A 17,839-nucleotide genomic window follows, 5' to 3' on the forward strand; every position below is an offset into this window, starting at 1 on the left:
CAGATCCACAGTGGCGCAAATTAAGTACCTTCTTGATCACATCAAGTATCTAACAACAATGTCTTCTGTGTGCCTTACTGCATTGCATTTAACCGAATCTTATTTTCAGCTTCCGATACGCCCTAAAGTAGGCTCTGAAAGCGGGTCTATAGTATCGCTTTTTAGCAGCCTAAGGCAATTCAAAGGCGGGAACGACAAAGTTGACGCAAGGGCTGCAGTTTTCACCTCGGAGAAAATACTGATGGTACCACTAGCGAAAAAAAAATATATATATCGATTGATGTTATACACATTTTGCAATGTTTTGTGCGGTTGGCATCTTGCAAGCATCAGTCTGCAAATGCACCTATTAACAATAGGCAGCTATAAAACTTGGCATTCGTGATTATGAAGTCGTACCTTGCCAACTGTCATATCACGTCTGCTGCGAGAAAGTTTTCGAGTCAGCTTGGATTCATTCATGTGTGGTGTGAACCAGCAGCTGACATAGAGTTAGCACCGATTGCATTCTTGGCTGGTTACCTTGCACGTCCATTTGAAGAGAAAGTATGAATAGTTTTACAGAATCTCATGAAACGTTTTTATTTATTCTGTTTTCAGTGCCTGCCCGTGTTTTCATTATTTATATATTACCAAAGTTTAAATAACTTCTAGTGCTGACTTTAGAGTGTCAATAATTTTATTTTATTAGTCCCTATCCATTTATTACCTTTGTGCCTTGTGATTCCTGGACTTATCAAAATTCTTGATGATGGACGCCTAAGGTATCTGAAAATCACCATGCACCTTTGTCAGCAAGGTGATGAAGTGCCCGCAGGTCATAAGAAGCAGCAAGCTATGCAACATGTTAATTTCATCCCTTGTTCCCTATTTTGTGCAATTTCCGGAGTTGATTTGCCAGAGAGAAGACCGCAGTCACACTAAGGACCTAACCAAACTAATGCGACTACTGCTGACCAACTGGACAGGCAACATCAATTAGACAGTGGAAAAAATCACGTTTGCACGTAAACCTTTTTCGAGAAAAGTTCTTCGCTTGTAAAATAAGCTTGCGTGTCTTCTGTGCATCACGCGGCTTCATAATCAAACGAGAAAAAAAAATTGCCTGAGCCTGCGGGCGTGTCGTTGAACTGGCTGTCTTGTGTTGTTTCTTTTGCAACGGTTTGTGTTAGCTAGTATGTTTTGGTGGTGGTACCCACTTGAATATTATTTCCAGTGAAAACGGAGGAACAGGCTGAACAATAATGTTGAACGCTACGTCCTGAATTGTAAGTTTCCAGAAAGGTGCACGCTGAATAAATGGCCCCAAACCATGCCCCGATTTCAAGATTGCAATATCTAATACGTTATTACAGAGGTTGAAACGCAACTAAGTGGGTGCGCACTCAGCGAAGCACACGACTGCCTCGTTCTCGTTGTAAAGGGAAGACCACGAATGACTTGGAAAAGCCTAGTGATGATGACTTGCCGCTATCACCTTATCAATAGCAAACATGCACATACCATCACATACTGAGTGAAACGCCGCTCATAATCCTAAATTGAGCAAGCGCCGACCACGCGGACGCCGAAACGAAACCACAGCCAGGGCCGCTGCGCGCAGCTCTCCGCCCGGACTCGTCCCGGAGCGGTGGCGCCGCAGCGGTGGCGATGAGAACTAGGCGCAATACGGCTCTTCTGGGCGACGCGACGGGCCGCACCCAAGTGCGCCTCCATTGACCGGCCGTGTCTGGGCAATGCCAAACAGCACTACTTTATCAGGTTCCTGACCTTGAAAAACCAGCCCAACGCCCTCTAAGGCCTTAACTTTCATACCACCAGAGCGGGTTACCCTTGATGGGCCCCGCAAGTGGCCCAGAGACAGTATTAACTTACCTACTTCTGTGCAGCGCACTCACTTAGCGCATGGCATCAGCGCGAGTGGCAGGGCCTAAACTAGTTAGGTTATACCTGCTGCGCAGTACTGCTATCCGCCGGCCCCTCCACCACAACTAGGCTCGGCAAGGGCAATGACCAATTCATTGTACCACGTACACTGGTTACCCCACTACAGGATAGCAGACAGGTGAGCTCGCACAATCAACGACCGGTAAGCCGAGGGTGGTCAGTTGCTCAATGAAGTGGCTCCCGGGTGGAGGCCGTAACCACGCCCGGGACCTACCAGAACTTCAATTTCGAACTTCAAGGCTGGGGGTCCCACCAATCAACCCAAACATAGCTCAAAAGAATAATGCACTGTCTAAGGTGAGAGGACTCTATTGCAAAAACCAGCGTCTCCAGTGCGAAACCAGTAAGATTTTCGCGCTGGCTTTGCACTGGATCTGCTGGGCACGCTGGAGGTCTGCGATATTCACTGGAGCAGTAACGGGAAGACACTGGCTGCACTGGTGCGATGGGAGAAAAACGCTGGGATTAGCCTTTTGACGCTGGGTGTGTCGCTGGCATCCGCGATGCACTCGGAGAAGCGCTGTATGTGCGCTGGTGCCGCACTGGTCCCAGTGCCCCAGTATAGCCGGTGCGGCCTGCGGCGTCAGCCGGAGTAGCATCCCTCAGGGGCCAACAGGGCAACAGCGTACTTTCAATCGACCATCGGGGGCATATGAAAAACATGGTTCAAGCAAGCGCTTTTTGCTGCGAACTCGTTGCGCATTTGTAAGAAAACAAAGGCAGTATCTTTTTTCTAGAGTTTCCATGTTTCGATAGGCCGTTTCGAGAGAGACCACGACCGCCGCGCCTCGATCTCATGACACACTGACGATTAACGCACAACTAAAGCTAGAATTGAATAATGTGGGCTACCATGCATAACCAACTTCAGACCTGATCTTAAGGGCACTCTAACACAATGATTACTGCCAAAATGTTCAATGCGGGCTCAATCGCAGGCGAGCATAGCCTACACCACGGCCCAGTATAAACAGCACAAAGAAAAAATAAAACGAGGAAGAGAGTAGTTTACCGAGCGATGGGCCCATGAGAGAAAAAACAACGTACAGCGCTTGTAATGCATAATATTTGGCGTGTTTCTCAAGCTTTTGCGCTCCTTCTTACTCTGCGTATGAAGCAGCCGAGCCCTCGGTCATCGCAACGCTTCCCGAAATGTTTACATACAAAGAAGGTTTAGTTACACAGAATATAGGGTCATCGCTTCTGCGTTTGCCGGTATTGAAGCTTGGTCGCACTTTTTTCCTTGAAGGTTTGTACTAAAGCTCCGTGTTTAGCGAAAATTACGCCCACGGTAGCATAGCACCACCAAAGAGCTGGCGTTGGTAAATTTGCCAGCGATGTCAAACTCCACATGTTAAAATGATTCCAGTGCACAAAATAGCGCGCATAGGCACCCAGAACATTAGTTGCAAGTCGTGAGAGCAGACAGCAAGCTCCAATGATCAAGAAGTTGCAATTGTTAGAGCGGTAGCAATGGCCTGTAGACTGCGAAACATGAAGTCCAAACCTTATAAATGCAGGTCATGACATAAAATGCAAAAATGTTTCGAAGAATTCCAGTTCTCGTCGTGGCCGAGTGGTTAGCGTGGTGAGGTAGTGATTGATATGTGCCTAGGTTCGGAGTTCGAAGCGCGCTTGGTGCACTCAATCCTTTTTTCTTTTTTTTACCTTTTTTAGGTTTTTTAATGTACCTAACTTGTTTCGTTACTTTTTAATTTTTATCCCACGCCTTTTTTTCTCCGGGCGAACAGTGCCGCCAGTGAGGAGCGTCCCAGTATACCGCGTCCCAGTGCGCCCAGTTTCCAGCGTCATACTGGGACCATAATCAGGTATGGCGCTGGGGCGCTGGCACCCAGTGGCACTGGTTTTTGCAATAGGGGATGAAGGGTAAAAGAGAAAATAAATAACACACTCTATCAAACAATTCCTAAAGATATCTACAAATCCGAATTAAAATCCCCCCACTGCTTCCCTAAATACTCATCATATAACTCAAGTACATAGATATAAATTATACTACATAGTCGACTTTAATTTACCTCCCTCACTTCTTTCATATCTCATCCTTCCATAACCTTTCTCAAAAAAAAAAAAAACAAGGAGGAAGGCGGGGGGGAGGGAGGGGGGCCCGGGGATGGGGAGGGGAAGCCAACAATAATACTATTTCTCACTAATTCATTTAACACCAAGCACCCCTCGCCTCCAAGACGGTCTCCTTCCAACAACCAGTGCTTCTCAGTATACCCAAGGGATCATTGCCGAAAATCAGCCATCTTATATAGGGGACAAAACATTAGGGGACATCCTGGGAGGGGACGTATCCAGGGTGACGTTTGCTGGGCAGAATATAAACGCGGGGGGGGGAGGGGGTACTCTAATTCTCACTAAATCATTCCAGAACTCAATTGAGCGGCAAAAGGCGACATCCAAGGACGACCCATCTCCAACTCAAGCGCCATCAAACAACATACAAGCAAGACTCTTCTCCAATACAAGTCCGGATACCGAAAACCCCAAGCAAGCCCTGATTCATCTAACTAAATCAAAATGTTATCATCAAGAATCATGTAAATATCTAAATCAAAATGTTAACATCAATAATTATGTAAATAGTAACCCAACAAATCCAATCACAAAAAGCAGTCAAATAAATCCGCTATTGGCTGGCCCGTTCCCGCGACAGCGGTTGGGCTCGATAGTAGAGTTTTTTTTTTCTTTTTTCTTACCTTTTTTTTACCTTTTTTTTTTCTCCCCTTTTTTTCCTCTCTCTTCAATGCAAAATTGTTTATTGGAATAATCCCTATTCATTTTATTCTAATTGGATTAAGCCCGTTATACTATGTGGCACGGGCAGAGGCTCTTTATTTTTCTTTCTTTTTCATGCCTCAACATAATATATGTGCTCAGAAGTACTTTTCTTTGATGGTTTGTACGAGATCTCCATTGAAGCCGCGGTAACCATGTAGAGCTCTAGCAAGGTTATCGCGTTGGTCGCTTTTGGAGTGGTAACATTAGCTCGAAACTAACTTGGAGCTTACTCAGATACATCATTGACCTCCACTGCAAAGATAATTCATGAAAAATGCGACCGCCCACACCGAACTGCTGGGTAACATGTGCAGTAACCGATAATTCACACTCACAGAGAAAAGCATCATATTTTGATGTAGCTTGCGTATATACACCTAGTTCCCCACGGTAAAAAAAACTTCGCTTTAAAAAAAAAAAAAGTCCCGAATTTCATCGTTTTATTATTAAGCTCTTTGGCGCACATTCCTGGATTTTCCTTCGTCGTCGCCGTCGCCGTTGTCCCTGTAAACATCATCATCATCAGCCTGACTATACCCACTGCAGGGCGAAGGCCTCTCCCATATTTCTCCAATTAACCCGGTTCTGTGCTAGCTGCATCCACCTGACCTCCGCGAACTTCTTAACCTCATCCGCCCACCTAACTTTCTGCCGCCCCCTGCTACGCTTTCCTTCCCTTGGAATCCATGGAGTTTGTTACAGTAAGTGACCATCGGTTATCCTCTCATCCCACTACATGTCCTGCCCATACCCATTTCTTCTTCTTAATTTCCACTAGAATGTTGGTAACTTGAGTTATTTCTCGGACCCACTCTGCACGCTTCCTATCTCTTAATGTTACCCCCTACCATTTTTCGTTCCATAGCCCTCTGGGTTGTCCTCAATTTAAGTACAACTTTCTTGGTTAGCCTCCACGTTTCAGCCCCATAGGTGAGTACAGGCAAGATGCAACTGTTGTATACTTTCCTCTTGAGCGATACCGGTAAGCTGCTTGTCATAATCTGCGAGTGCTTGCCAAATGCGCTTCATCCCAATCTTATTCTTGTTATTTCCTTTTCATGGTCAGGATCTGCGGTCACTGCCTGTCCTAAGTAGACGTAATCGCCTACTACTTCCAGTACTTCGCTACCTAATGTAAACTGCTGTTCCTTCCCGAGGCTGTAGAACATTACCTTAGTCTTCTGCATATTGATTTTCAAGCTTACCTTTCTGCTTTTCCTGTCTAGGTTATCAATCATTATTGGCAGTTCAACCCCCTACAAGGCAATGTCATCAGCAAATCGCAGATTATTGAGGCATTCTCCATCTATCCTTATCCCTAACTGCTACCATTCCAAGTCTCTGAATACTTCCTCTAAGCAAGCTGTGAATAGTGCTGGGCAAGATTTTGTCTCCTTGCCTAACACCTTTCTTTATGGGAATTTTGTTGCTTTCTTTATGCAGAACTATGGTTGGTGTGTAGCCACCATATATATCTTCCAGCACTTTCACGTACGGCTCTTCCACCCCCTGATTTCGCAATGCCTGCATCACCACCGATGTTTCAACTGAGTCAAATGCTTTCTCGTAATCAATGAATACTATGTATAAGGGCTGGTTATATTCCGAGCATTTTTCTATCACCTGATTGATGGTGTGGATATGATCGATAGTAGAGTACCGTTTCCGAAAACATGCTTGATCCTTTGCTTGATTGCAGTCGAAGGTTGTACTGATTCTATTAGCGATTACCTTAGTAAATACCTTATACGTAACCAGTCGTCTGTAATTGTATATACATGTCTTCCTCGAATTTTTTGGCTCAATGTATCGAAAAGGTGAAACAGCTGACGAGCTGCGCTCAAATTTCGCATTAGCCACCGGGGTGGTGCATGGTAAGACGCCCGGCTACTGTGCCGGAGTACCCGGCTTCGATCCCGACCTCGGCGGCTGCGTTTCGATGGAGGCGAAACGAAGAGGCGTCCGTGTGCTGTGCGATGCAGTGCACGTTAAGATCCCCAGGTGGTCGAAATTACTCCGTAGCACTCCACTTCGGCTGCTCTTTCTCTCTATCCACTTTCACTCCCACCCTCCTCCCTTCCTTACGGAGCGGTTCAGGTGTCCACAGAAAGAAGTGTGACCGATACTGCGCCTTTTCCTTCCTGTGAACCATTTAGATTTTGAAGTACGGTAATCGTTGCCAATTTTTAGAGCACAGATCTTTGGTGCCCATTCATGGGTTTCGTGGCCTCGGCGTTGTCCCTTGTAACCAGCTCCACTTTCACTCCCACCTTCCTTCTTTCCCTTACTGCGTGATTCAGGTGTCCACAGAAGCAAGTCTGACCGACTCTGCGCCTTTCCATTCCTGTGAACCAATTATGAAAGCACGCTTCAGAACTAAAGCGGATGACGCGACCACACATGGTACAGGAGGAGGATAAACATTTATTAACGCGAACGCGTTACTTCGCTATGTTCACAGATTTCTGTCCGCAGACTGAGTCCACAAACTGTGTCTGCAGACCCAGTCCGCCGACCGCGTCCGCAAAATCGTGTCAGCAGCGGTTGCGCGTAATTGAAAATGTTGGTTTGGTTGGATTGTTGGGTTTAACGTCCCAAAGCAACTCAGGCTATCAGAGACGCCATAGAGGAGGACTCCGGAAATTTCGACCACCTGGGGTTCTTTAACGTACACTGACAACGCACAGCACACGGGCGACTCGCTTTTCGCCTCCAACGAAAAGCGGCCGCCGAGGCGGGGATTCCATCCCGCTTACTTGGGAACTGGTAGAGTGGTGTGAAGCGATAGAGGCTCACGGAATGTTCCTGCAGAAAATCTAATTAGGCCATTAGGTTAAATAGGTAATTAATTAGATTAACTGGTTCATAGGAAAGGAAAGGCGCAGTATCTGCCACACTCGTTCTGTGGACACCTGGGCCCGTATTCCGAGTTAGTGTCGTTATCGAAGTGTCGCTATCTCACGTGACCTCGAGCCATCTGATTGGTCGAAACGGTGGAACCGGCCATTGCGACAACGGAACCGGAAGAAGTGGAAACATCATGTTCCGGCGTTTCCACGAATCAGATGATTCGATGTCGGGGAGTAGCGACACTTTCAATAACGATGCAAACTCGGAATACGCGCCCGGAACCGTGCCTTAAGAGAAGAGAGGAAGATGGGATTGTAAGCCGAAAGAGAGGAACGGGTGCCGTAGTGGATATGACGTCAAGAATAAGACGTCACGCAACCGGAAGTAGAGCTATAGTGCCTAGAATACTATAGTAGAGCCGAAATTGGGATAGGAAGGGATTGGCGCGCAATTTGAGAGTTCGAAAAACTGGTTGTAACAACTTATTGCCAAAAAATGAAAGAAATTATTTCGGGCTGGGGCGAGTCTAGGGTGGCCTCCGGTCGGGGGCGACCTCTTGAGCTCGCGTGACGAGGGCCAGTTGCGTAGTTTATCTTGGGCTGGCCAACAGCTTGTCCCATTCGTCCGCTGAGGGAGCTGGCAAGAGTCTCTTTGGAGGGGGATTGCTGGCGCATTCCCACAGTATATGGTCTTGAGTGGCCTGCGCCCCGTCACCGCAGTGCCGGCATGCAGGGTTGTATTCTCCGTTCGTAATTCCCGATAATCGATAGGGGGCTAATAATAGCCTTTGTTTGTAGGCGTCTGAGTGTCGCGGCTTGCACCCGGTCCAGATCGGGGAGAGGGGCGGTGTACGCGCATCTTAGCTCGCGATAAAAGTTTGTTATCTTCGCGTATGTGCGCGGCGCCTCGACGAGCGCGTCCGTTCCCGATAGATCTCCCGTCTTCTGGTTGGTTAAGCCTCGGGCTAGACCGTCGACCCCTTCGTTTCCGGAGTTACCCGCGTGAGCCAGAACCCATACGCGATTTGTGTTGTGATTGAGAGATCGGTTGCGCAGAACTCGCGTCGCGAGTGCGCTTACAGAATGTTTGGCGAAATTTTGAACGATGCTCTTTGAGTCGCTTATAATAGTTCTGGTGCGGGGGGATCCGCGATGGCTAGTGCGATAGCTACTTCCTCTGCCTCGCTTAAGCAGCCAGCTAGCATGAAATGTTATGGCGTTAATGAAGGCTGACTTAGCAGTGGTCATACATGCCACGTATTCTCCGTTTTTGATGTGTTGAGCTGCATCCACGTACACTGCTTGTGGATCGTCCTCGTACTGTTTCACACAGGTCTGTGCCCTTGTCTTCCTACAGGCTCAGTGGTCTACAGCATCCCTTTGAAATGTGGGAGAAGCTATGTAGGGCAAAGCGGTAGGTGCTTGAACGACCGCCTCCGGGGACATTGTAACAATGTGTCTGAAAAGCGAGGAGGGTTTTTGGATATACACTGCAGGAAATGCAAACTAAACTGTAATGACGAAAATGTAAACCAACACGATCCAGATGAAATGTCCGTGCGCCATCCTGACTACCAACAATGCCATGCTATCGCAAAAAACCGATGTCAACTGACTCGTGAGATTATAGAAGCTGAAATGATAGATCGGTTGGGTGGGTCTTGCGTAGCCAAGCCTTCTATCGCTCTTACTCGTAAGGAGATGATATTGTCACGTCTCGGTAGAACACCAAGGAGGACTTAGCGATAGATGGTTTGAATGGTAGACCAGAACAAGTCTTGCGTTCAAGCTTCTTTCACTTCCAGGCTCGCGCTTGTCGTCCCAGATGCCATCTTTTGCGTCGTCTTCTACATGCGTCATTTGCCCCCCTCCTCAGGAAGCATCGTCTCGATGAGGTCAGTCCGAGTTGTACGGCTTCATACGCACAACGTGGACGACGTCTGCTTGTTGCTGGCGTCGCTTTGATGTCGACACCTTGTCTGGCACCACCTCATAAGTGACGTCGGTTAAACGTCGCTGGACAACATAGGGCCCGAAGTATCGCCGCAATAATTTTTCGGAGAGTCCACGGCGGCGAATAGGAGTCCAGACCCACACTTTGTCGCCAGGTTTGTACATGACATGTCGGTGTCTCTGATTGTAGCGTCGTGCATCATGCTCTTGCTGATTTTTGATTCGCACACGCGCTAGTTGTCGAGCTTCCTCTGCACGTTGAGCGAATTCCTCGGCGTCCTGATCGAGATCATCGGTGTCAGCATTTGGGAGCAACATTGCATCCAGCATAGTTGTTACTGGTCGCCCGTGAAGGAGGCTGAATGGTGTCATACGAGTGGTGTCTTGGCGCGCCGTATTGTAGGCGAACGTGACGTAGGGAAGAATTTCGTCCCAATTCTTGTGGTTCACGTCGACGTACATGCAAAGCATGTCTGCGATGGTCTTATTGAGACGTTCCGTCAACCCATTGGTTTGGGGGTGATAGGCTGTAGTTTTACGATGACTGGTGCCACTGAGGCGGAGAACGGTCTCCAAAAGTTCGGCCGTAAATGCAGTTCCTCGGTCTGTTATAATGAGTGCCGGGGCGCCATGCCTCAGGACAATGTTCTCAACGAAGAACCGAGCTGCTTCAGCGGCGGTACCCCTTGGCAGAGCCTTGGTCTCCGCGTAGCGGGTTAGATAATCGGTGGCGACAATTATCCATTTATTCCCGGCTGTGGACGTCGGAAATGGTCCCAGGAGGTCCATGCCGATTTGTTTAAAAGGTGTCGTTGGCACTTGAAGAGGGTGGAGTAGGCCAGCTGGTTTTACAGGAGGTGATTTACGGCGCTGGCAGTCTATGCACGTACGTACATAGTGTTTCACTGTCGCCGGCAGTTTCGGCCAGTAGTATCCATGCTGTACTCTAGCCAAAGTGCGGGTGTAGCCCAGGTGACCGGCGGTTGGCTCGTCGTGACACGCTTGCAAAACTTCACTGCGGAGAGCTGATGGGACGACGAGTAAATGACTGTTTCCCCCAGGGCGGAAGTTCTTCTTGTAAAGTACGTTGTTGCGAATAAAGAACGAAGGCATTACTCGGGCGAAAGTCTTAGGCACAACCGTAGTTCGCTTTTCCAAGAAATCAATAAGAGGGAGCAATTGCTGGTCCTCCCGTTGCTGTTGGGAAAGCGTTGCGTCATCTATGACACCTAAAAACGCAGTGCCTTCATCGGTCATAGTGGAAGGCTCGACCGGCGCTCGTGAAAGGCAATCAGCATCCGTGTGCTTCCTTCCAGATTTGTAAATAATGGCCATGTCAAATTCTTGTAATCGAAGGCTCCAACGCGCGAGTCTCCCTGAAGGGTCCTATAGGTTCGTCAGCCAACAGAGAGAGTGATGGTCGCTAACGACTTCAAAGGGGCGAGCGTACAAATAAGGGCGGAACTTCATAACCGCCCATACCACTGCAAGGCATTCTTTTTCGGTTGTCGAGTAGTTCCCTTCCGCTTTAGATAGGGTCCTGCTGGCGTAAGCAATTACTTTTTCCACACCATCCTGGCGCTGCACCAGCACAGCACCTAAGCCCACGTTGCTGGCATCCGTATGAAGCAGTGTAGGGGCGTCGTCATCAAAGTGTGCCAGAACAGGCGGTGTCTGTAAACGCCTCCGCAGCTCATTAAAAGCTTGTTGCTGTTCTTCACCCCAGCTAAAGACAGCGTTGTCACGCGTCAACGAAGTTAATGGCCAGGCAATTCGTGAGAAGCCAGCAATAAACCGACGATAATAGGCGCAAAGACCCAGGAAGCGCCGTAATGTCTTTTTGTCCGTAGGTGTTGGGAACTTGGCGACTGCGGATAGCTTTTCAGGATCAGGCCGCACACCTTCTTGGCTGACGACGTGGCCTAAGAACTGCAGCTCCTCGTAACCCAAGTGGCACTTCTCGGGCTTTACGGTGAGGCCTGCAGATCGTATGGCCTGAAACACAGCTAGCAAACGGCGTAGATGCTCTTCAAATGTGGCCGAAAACACAATCACGTCGTCAAGATACACCAGGCATGTTTGCCACTTAAGTCCCGAGAGCACAGTGTCCATCAGCCTCTGAAATGTTGCTGGTGCAGAGCACAAACCGAACGGAAGCACCTTGAACTCATACAATCCGTCGAAAGTGACGAATGCTGTCTTCTCCCGATCCCTCTCATCTACTTCTATCTGCCAATATCCACTTTTCAAGTCCATTGATGAGAAGTAACGTGCATTTCGTAGGCGATCAAGGGAATCGTCGATGCGAGGAAGAGGGTACACGTCTTTTTTAGTCACTTGGTTGAGCTTGCGGTAGTCTATGCAAAATCGTAAGCTGCCGTCCTTCTTTTTAACAAGCACCACGGGGGAAGCCCAGGGGCTCTGTGACGGCTGGATAACGTCGTCTCTAAGCATTTCGGCCACCTGGCGCTGAATGGCTTCGCGTTCTTTCGGAGCCACACGGTAAGGATTTTGTCGAATTGGGCGAATCGAGTCATCCGTAATGATTCGATGTTTTGTCAAGGGCGTTTGGCCGACCCGTGATTCGGAAGCAAAGCAGTCTCGAAATTGATCTATGAGATCCAAAAGGCGGTCCCGTTCTGAAGAAGACAAATTTGGACTCACATCGACGATGGTTACGGGCGTCTTGCACATTGGCTCTTCCTGTTGCAGTGAGAAGCAGTGCTGCGCATTTAGGATGCTGTCGAAAAAGGCCACAGTTGTGCCTTTCGGAATTTGCTGACGCTCGTCGCTGAAGTTTGTCAGCAGCACTTCGGTCTGTCCATCGGTCAAGTTGACTAGCCCCCGAGCTATAGAAACACCTCGGCTTAGTACCAGGGTGACTGCCCTTTCGGCGATTCCATCGTCGGTGTGCGCCACGTCGCACTTCACTTGAACAAGAGAGCATGATCGCGGAGGTAATGTCACCGTCTCCTTGGCGACGCGTAAGGGCATCAGTGGTACTTCCGCATAACCAAGGTCTCCATGATTCTTGGTGAAGGCAACGACGCTATCTCGAATGCTGATTACAGCCCCATGAAGGCGCAGAAAGTCCATGCCCAAGATGAGGTCTTTGCAACAGTCAGGGAGAATAACGAAACTGCCGACAAACACCGCGTTTCCTATTGCTATCCGGGCAGTGCACTTCCCTGTCGGTGCCAGTAGCTGACCCCCAGCGCTTCTAATTACTGGCCCAGTCCATTCAGTTCTTACTTTACGCAGCGTATCAGCCAGTTTCTGGCTAATAATTGAAAAATCCGCTCCGGTATCCACTAGAGCATGTACCTCCAGCCCGTCAATAGAAACGGCGAGGTCAGCACTAACAATTTCATCCAGGTTGTTCGTCTTTTTCGGCATTTGCGGCGGAAGTGCAGCAAGGTCGGCGCTGTCAGCTTCGTCGTCGGGGCTGCTCATCTGGTGCGGCATTTTCGGCGGTAATGTAGGCGGCATTTTCGGCGGTAGTGCGGCGATGTCAATGTTAATGTTAACAGCGGCGTCAGAAGCACAGGTTGTCGGCGGTTGCGGCGGTGGTGAGGGGTTTGGCATTTTTCGACTGGTTGCAACCTCCCCTCGCGAGGTTGCGGCTGTTAGTTTCCCCGGTGAGGGCTCGGGGACCGCTGTCCGCTAGCGTCAGCAATGCTACGGCGCATTGGCGAAGGATAACGCTGTGGTGATGGGGAGGAGCGGCGGCGGAAGCCCCGGGACTTGTTTTCCCTGCTGACCGGAGGGTTGTCCTCGATTTGGGCAGTGTCGGCATTGAAGTGTTGGCGAGCAGAAGCAGGCGGAAAGGCTTGCCCCTCTTCGCGGTAGCAGCAGTACCGATACACGTGGCCAGGTTGTCCGCAGTAGAAACAGAGTGGCCGGTTATCATAACTGCGCCACCTGTCAGTTCGGCGTGGTTGAAAGCGCCTGGAAGGCGCCCACTGAGGTCCATGGAAGAGTCGCGTCTCCTGACGGCTCGATGAGCTCGATGGGGCGTAGTCTGGAGGCGGGCGACGAAGGACTGCGGCATAGCTCTCATGTTGCTGCTCCTGGTAAGGTGCAGGAACGTCGGCCGTGAAGCTGACCGGTTGTGGAGCGTGGTATGGCTCCGAAATAGCTGCCGCGTTGTCGACGGGGTGAGACTGGTTACATGGTGCAGACGGTGATAAGGCATACCGAATTTCATTCCTGACGGTTTCCACGAGGGCATGTGATGACTGAGCCTTCGTAGCCGTAATTCGCTGGAGCTCCTCAAGGACAATTTCTCTAATGAGGTCTCGAAGAGCGGTCCTATCGGTTGCATTCAGCGCCGCCGCAGTCGTCGAAGCACAGTTAACGGGTCGGTTGTACTGGCGGCACCGGTCTTGTAGGGCTCGCTCTATAGCAGTAGCGTCCTTAACGAACTCTCTCACCGTTTTAGGTGGGTTGCGTACCAAGCCGGCAAACACCTGTTCTTTTACACCATGCATGAGATGCCGTAGCTTCCTTGGCTCACTCATATCAGGGTCGGCACGGCGAAAAAGGCGAGCCATGTCTTCCGCAAACATAGCCACGCTCTCATTTGGCTTCTGGATGCGCACTTCAAGCAGGCGCAGCGCATTGTCCCGTCGGTCAGTTCTCGCGAAAGTGTCGACCAGCTGGCAGCGGAAGTCATCCCATGTGGATAAGCTGGCCTCGTGGTTTTCAAACCACGTTCTAGCATTATCCTGAAGGGCAAAATAAACATTACAAAGCTTCTGGTCTGCGCTCCACTGGTTTATCTTGGCCACTCGCTCAAACTGGTCGAGCCAGTCCTCCACATCTTCAAACGCTTCCCCGCGAAAGCACTCTGGCACCTTGGTGTTCTGTAGAGTCACCGGCGTAGGGTTGGTATGTGCCATGGCTTGGGAGGTCTGAGGAACTTGGGCGTTTGAGGAGTCGTTCGGTAGGTGACTGTACTCCGGCGCTAGGCCTAGAAGGCGGCGGCTAGCACGATGGACAGGCGTGTCGACGTTTGGGATCCGCTGTGGACTGCCGGAAGGAGTCCTATGCATACCCCAGCGCGTTCCACCAGTGTCACGTCTCGGTAGAACACCAAGGAGGACCTAGCGATAGATGGTTTGAATGGTAGACCAGAACAAGTCTTGCGTTCAAGCTTCTTTCACTTCCAGGCTCGCGCTTGTCGTCCCAGATGCCATTTTTTGCGTCGTCTTCTACATGCGTCAATATGAATGTATCGCCTACTGCGCATGTATGATGTTGGGGGTTTCATCTGTATAATAAGGCTCTGAGGCTCGAAATAAACTGTTGCAAGTCAGCGCTCGTGTGTCCTATGTGTCTTCATTTTGTCCTCGTCCTTCTCTGCGCTGTATTTTTCCATCATGAATAACCAACACGCCCAGACTGCTACGGTATTCCTACAGGCATCGTGTCTGCCTGGTAGCATGCTTTTGGCTATTGATTTAACAACTAGTCTACTTGTTATGTCCGCCGATAAATGGAATGTTGCGCACACCTCCTTATTGGGGTGTATGTGGAGGTTGTCGAGAATTACGCGTACCGCAACGCTGCGTGACAAGCGGGTCACTTGTGCTGTATTATGGGCTTCAATTAGATCAGATAGTGTGCTAAAATTTCCCAACTGCAGTAGTCGATCTCAGCTAGCGTATACTGGCAAACCAAGGGCCGCTTTGTATGCTGTTCTAATTATGCTAATAAGTGCATCTTCGTCCCTACGACGCAGATGATAGTACGGGCAAGCGTACATGATTCTGCGTATCATGAAGGCTTGAATGATCCTGCACAGGTCGGCTTCTCTCATACCCCTGCGACAAGTGGCAATGCGCCTCACCAGCCCACCTATCTGGTGGGCCGTGACGCGTAGCCAGCTTAGAACAGCCCGAATGCAAGGGAATTAAAGATTGCGCTATCACATACAATGAGATCACGGAATCTTATAAACTAGATCAAAAAGTATACCCTCCCCAGATCGGTCTCTCACTAACAATGAAGCACGCATCTGGAGGCGATTACAAGCCGATAACTGGCTAAGTGGCTAGCGGTGGCGTAGCGGTAGAACATCCGCCTCGCATGCAAGAGGACCGGGGTTCAAATCCCGGTGCCGCGCAATTCTCCACCGGATGAAAAAAAAAATGAAAAAAAAAAAAAAATCCGCGTGTCGATGGAATTGCATAAACAGGTTTGGGGTGCGACCTGATGCCGGTGAACACCTCCGGCAACGCACTCCCTCACCAGAACAGGAGTTGGCCACCCTGGTGCAGTAATTGGCCACAACCTCCTACGATAAGCTCCATAAAACCCCGGCCCTCAGTCACCAGCGGCTGCGGAACAACCAACCACGGCGGCGGTCAGACCTGTGATGCAGCAGGGGGTGCTAAGAAAGCCTGGCTCCGCTGGACAGGCCGCCATTGGAAACTGACCCTGGCAGCATTTAATGCTAGAACCCTAGCTAGTGAAGCTAGTTTAGCAGTGCTGTTAGAGGAACTAGAGGGCATGAAATGAGATGTCATAGGGCTTAGAGAGGCTAGGAGGGCGAATGAGGCATATACTGTACTGAAGGATGGGCATGCACTGTGTTATCGAGGCTTACCGGCGAGGCGAGAACTAGGAGTAGGTTTACCTGTCAATAAGTGTATAGCGGGTATATAGATGAACTCTATAGTATTAATGAGAGGGTGGCAGGCATCGTAATTAGGCTCAATAACCGGTATAAACTGAACGTTGTACAGGCCTATGCACCTATATGTAGTTATGATGACCAGGCAGTTGAAAGCTTCTATGAAGATGTAGAATCGGCAATGCGAAAAGTAAAGACGCAGTATACTGTACTAATGGGCGACTTCAATGCCAAGGTAGGGAGAAAACAGGCAGGAGACAAGGCAGTAGGTGACTATGGCATTGGTTCTAGGAATAGCAGGGGGGAGTTACTAGTTGAGTTTGCAGAGCGCAATAACTTAAGAATCATGAATACCTTCTTCAGCAAACGGAAGAACCGGAAATGGACATGGAAAAGTCCTAACGGAGAGACTAAAAATGAAATCGACTTCATAATGTGTTCAACCCCCGCCATTGTGCAGGATGTAGAGGTAATCAGGAAAGTGCGATGCAGTGACCACAGGACGGTGAGGTCCCGAATTAGCCTAAATCTGAAGAAGGAACGCAACAGATTAGTAAGAAAGAAACCCATCAACGAATTAGCGGTGAGGGGGAGGGCAGAAGAGTTCAGGATCTCGCTACAGAATAGGTATTCAGCTCTAACTGAGGATGGCGACATTACCCTAGAGTTAAGGAACAAAAATTTCAGAGATATCATTACTGAGTGCGCGGTAGAAGTAGGCGGTAGGATAGTTAGAGAGGATACCGGTAAGCTGTCTAAGGAGACGAAAGATTTGATTAAGAAACGCCAGAGTATGAAAGCTTTCAATCCAACAGACCAGATCGAATTGGCCGAGATATCAAAGCTAATCAATAAGCGCAAGGTGGCCGATATAAGGAAGTATAACATGGACAAAATTGAGTATGCTGTAAAGAACGGGGGAAGCCTTAAAGCGGTAAAGAAGAAATTGGGCATAGGCAAAAACCAGATGTATGCGATAAGGGACAAGGCGGGCAACGTCATCACTAATATGGACAAGATAGTTAAAGTAGCCGAGGAGTTCTATACAGATCTCTATAGCAGCCAAAGTAGTCAGGACCGTAATGAGATTGGCCGTAGGGAAAAACAGTCAGACGTTCCACCAGTGACGAAAGACGAGGTCAAGAAAGCATTAGAAACTATGAAAAGGGGGAAATCAGCTGGAGAGGATCAGATAACTACAGATTTGCTAAAGGACGGGGGGGATATCGTGCTAGAGAAACTGGCTACCCTGTATACGCAGTGCCTGATGTCATCGACGGTACCGGAACCATGAAAGAATGCAAACATTATCCTCATTCACAAGAAAGGGGACTATAAGGACCTTAAAAATTACAGACCAATCAGCTTACTGTCTGTTACGTATAAGGTATTTACTAAGGTAATCGCTAATAGAATCAGGACAACCTTAGACTGCAATCAATCAAAGGATCAAGCAGGGTTTCGGAAACGGTACTCTACTATCGATCATATCCATACCATCAACCAGGTGATAGAAAAATGCCCGGAATATAACCAGCCCTTATACATAGCATTCATTGATTACGAAAAAGCATTTGACTCAGTTGAAACCTTGGCGGTGATGCAGGCATTGCGAAATCAGGGGGTAGACGAGCCGTACGTGAAA

The sequence above is a fragment of the Amblyomma maculatum genome, chromosome 5 (assembly GCF_055883805.1).
Source record: "Amblyomma maculatum isolate TAMU_Amacu chromosome 5, ASM5588380v1, whole genome shotgun sequence".
In the NCBI taxonomy this organism is placed as follows: Eukaryota; Metazoa; Arthropoda; class Arachnida; order Ixodida; family Ixodidae; genus Amblyomma; species Amblyomma maculatum.